This window comes from Mirounga leonina, unplaced genomic scaffold, assembly GCF_011800145.1.
Source record: "Mirounga leonina isolate KUSES-001 unplaced genomic scaffold, KU_Mleo_1.0 Mir_165, whole genome shotgun sequence".
NCBI classification, from domain to species: domain Eukaryota; kingdom Metazoa; phylum Chordata; class Mammalia; order Carnivora; family Phocidae; genus Mirounga; species Mirounga leonina.
In genome coordinates this window covers 4,224,239-4,228,811 of record NW_023270415.1, presented here as the reverse complement: position 1 = coordinate 4,228,811, position 4,573 = coordinate 4,224,239, and positions in this window count along the sequence as shown.

The window sequence follows — 4,573 nt, the reverse complement described above, 5'->3', positions numbered from 1 at the left end:
ATCATATGATTTCACTGATATGAGGAATTCTTAATCTCAGGAAACAAACTGAGGGTTGCTGGAGTAGTGGGAGGTGGGAGGGATGAGGTGGCTGGGTGATAGACATTGGGAAGGGTATGTGCTATGGTAAGCACTGTGAATTGTGTAAGACTGTTGAATCACAGACCTGTACCTCTGAAACAAATAATACATTATATGTTAAAAAAAAAAAAAAGAAAGAAAGAACAAGAGAGTAGGAAGGGAAAAATGAAGGGAGAGAAATCTGAGGGGGAGACGAACCATGAGAGACTATGGACTCTGAGAAACAAACTGAGGGTTCTAGAGGGGAGGGGGTGGGGGGATGGGTTAGCCTGGTGATGGATATTAAAGAAGAAAAAAAAAAAAGAAACTAATTGACCTGAGGAAAGGAAATATCTAACTCCAGCCCACTCTAGCCATCCTGTCCCACATAACTGAGGATAAAAATACTGAAAAACACTTGAAATGTGCACAATCCAGAAGCATAAGTTGACTAAATGACACCTAATCATAAAACTATAGAACACTTTCTCTTAACCTACACCTCACCACTACATTACTAAACTCATATTTACATTACTTTCTTAGACTCAGTATATCCTGCCTGGCTATCAAGAAAAACTTACAAGTCATACCAAAAGGTGAAAACACAATTTGAAGAGACAAAGCAAGCATCAGAACCAGACATGGCTAGGATGTTAGAATTATCAGATAGGGAATTTAAACACTATGATTAATATGCTAAGGTGTTTAATAGGTAAAATAGCATGCAAGAGCTGATTAGCAATATAAGCAGATATATGGAAATCTTAAGAAAGAACTAAAAAGAAATGCTAAAGATGTAAAAACTATAAAGAAATGAAGAATTCCTTTGATGGGCTTATTAGTAGACTGGATATGGTTGAGGAAAGAATATCTGAGCTAGAAGTCATATCAATAGAATCCTTGTAAAGTGAAAAGCAAAGCAAAATAAAACAAAACAAAAACAACTAAAAAACAAAACAAAAACAAAAAGAGAATATCCAAGCATTATGGGACAACTACAAAGGTGTAATATTTGCATAATGAGAAAACCTGAAGAGGAGGGAAGAGAAAGGAACACAAGAAGTATTCAAAACACATAATGACTGAGAATTTCCCCCCAATTAATGTCAGACACCAAACCACAAACCCAGAAATTTCAGAGAACACTAAGCAAATATGGTATATATTAATCCAACTATATAAATAATCACTTTGAATGTCACTAGTCTAAATGGACCAATTAAAAAACAAAGATTGTCAGAGTGGATCAAAAAACAAGACAAAACTATATGTTGTCTATAAGAAACCCACTTTAAATATAAAGACTAAAGTATATGGATGAAGAAAAATATGCCATACTGGTACTAATCAAAAGTAAGCAGGACCAGCTGTATTAATTTCAGATAAAGCAGCCTTCAAAGTAAACAAAGTTATCAGGGATAAAGAAAGATATTATATAATGATAAAGGGGTCAGTTTTCCAAGATGACATAACAATCCTGAATGTGTATATGCCTAACATCAGAGCATCAAGCTACATGAGGCAAAAGCTGAATGAATTGCAAGAAGAAATGGATGAATCCACTATTATAGCTGGAGACATCAACACCACTCTCTTAGAATTAGATTGAGCAGTAAATAAATCAGTAAGGATATAGTTGAGCTCAACAACTAGATATAATTGACATCCATAGACTACTCCATCCAACAACAGAAGAATGCACATTTGGAACATTCTCTAAAATATACCACATTCTGGGCCATAAAACATACCTGAACAAATTTAAAGGAATAGAAATCACAAATAAATGGAAAGAATATGTCATGTTCATGATTTGAAAGATTTAATATTGTTAAAATGTTCATAATATGCAAAGCAATCTATGGATTCATGTAATTTCTATCAAAATTCCAATGAAATATTTCATAGAAATAGAACAATCTTAAAATTTGTATGGAACCACAAAAGACCCTGAATAGCCAAAGCAATCCTGAGAAAGAACAAAGCTGGAGGCATCATGCTCCCTAATTACAAACTATATTACAAAGCTATGGTAATTAAAACAGTGTATGATTTTGGTATAAAAACAGACAAAAAGACTGATGGAGCAAAATAACCCATAAATAAACCCAGGCATATATGGTTAATTAATTTACAATAAAGAAATCAAGAATATGCAATGAAGAGAGGGCAGTCTCTTCAATAAATGATGTTGGGAAAACTGGACAGCCACATGCAAAAGTATGAACCTGGACCACTATCTTACTCGATACACAGAAATTAACGTAAAATGGACTAAAGACTTGAATGTGAGACCTGAAGCTCCTAGAAGAAAACACACGCAGTAGTCTCCTTGATGTCAGTCTTGGCAGTGATTTTATAAATTTGACATCAAAAGCAAAAGCAACACAAGTAAAAATAAACAAGTAAGACTAGATTAAACTAAAAAGCTTTTGCACAGCAAAGGAAGCCATCAATAAAATTAAAAGAAAACCTACAGAATGGGAGAAGATATTTGAAAATCATATATCCTTTTAGAAGTTATATTCAAAATATATAAAGAACTCCTACAACTCAATAAAAAAAACAAACAAACAATCCAATTAAGAAGGCAGAAAGTCTGAATAAACATTTTTCTGAGGAAGACATCCAGATGGCCTACATCATTAATCATCAGGGAAATATGAATCAAAACCATAATGAGTTATAACCTCACACCTTAGAATGGCTTTTATCAAAAGACTAGGAATAATAAATGTTAGTGAAATGATGAGAATAAGGAAAACTTGTGAGCTGTTGGTGGGAATGTAAATTAGTACAGCCACTATGGAAAACAGTATGAAGTTTCCTCAAATACTGAAAGTAGAACTACTATATGATCCAGAAATTCCATTTTTGGGCATTTATCTTAAGAAAACAAAAATGCTAACTTAAAAAAGTATATGTATGCCCTATGTTAATTGTAGCATTATTTACAATAGCCAAAATATGGAAAAAACCTAGGCGTCAATCTATGGATGCATGGATAAAGAAGATGTGGTATATACTTACAATGGAATATTATTCAGCCATAAAAAATAATGCAACAACATATATGGACCTTGAGGGTATTATGTTTAGTGAAATAAGTCAGATAAAGACAATACCATGTAATTTCTCTTATAGTGGAATCTATAAAAAATATTTTTAAGAAAAAAACAAGCTCATAGCTCATATATATAGAGAATAAATTAGTGCTTGTCAGAGGCAGGGGGTGGGGGATAGGAAAAATGGGTGATTTTTTTTTTTTTTAGTTTAAGTAAATTGAATAAAAATAGTAACCTCCACAAAAAAAAAGAAGAAAACATAAGCATAGAGGTAAAATTCTTCAACAAAATATTAGTAAGTTGAATCTAAAAGACGTAAATAATTATACATTGTGACCAAGTGGAAATTACAACAAATATGCAAAGCTGATTCAACAACTGAAAATCTATTATAATCCATCTCATTCACAGACCAAATAACAAAATCCATCTCATTCACAGACCAGGTAACAAAAATCACATGATCACATCAATAGATACAGAAAAAGTACCTAACAAAATTCAACACTCATTCATGATAAAAACTCTCAGTAAACTAGGGATAGAGTTTAACTTCCTTAATTTGAAAAAAAAAAAAAACTATTTATATTAGCACCCAAATAAATAAAACACTTGGATAAAATCTAACAAAACACATACAAGATCTATATGAGGAAAACTACAAAACTGGTAAATAAAATCAAGAACTAAAGAAACATAAAGATAGTCCACGCTCACAGACAGGAAAACTAAATTTTATCGTATTTCCAATTTTAACTATAGATTCAATGAAATAAATATTACAGCTCCAGTAAGTTATTTTATGAATATCAACAAGTTGATTCTAAAGTTTATATGCAAAGACAGATGACCTAGATTAGCTAACACAATGTTGAAAGAGAACAAAGTTGGAGAACTGATGCTACCTGACTTCAATACTTATTATAAAGCTACAGTATTCAAGATAATGTGGTATTGGTGAAAGAATAGACAAATAGATCAATGAAACAGAATAGAGAGCCCGCAAATATACCCACGTAAATATAGTCAACTAATCTTTGACAAAAGAGCAAGGCAGTACAGTGGAACAAAGGTAGTCTCTTTAATAAATGGTGATAGAACTGGACATCACATACAAAAAACAATGAATCTAAACACAGATTTTACACCGTCCACAAAAGCTAACTCAAAATGGATCACAGACCTAAATGTAAAGTGCAAAACTTTAAAACTCCTACAAAGGTAACATAGGAGAAATTCCAGATGATCTTGGGCATGGTGATGCCTTTTAAAATACAATACCAAAGATATGATACATGAAATAAATAATCGATAAACTGGAGTTCATTCAAATTAAAGATGTGTGCTCTGCAAAAAGCAGAATCAAAAAAATTAGACAATAGTCACAAACTGGCAGAAAATACTTGCAAAAGATACATGTGATAAAAGACTGTTATCCAAAATAT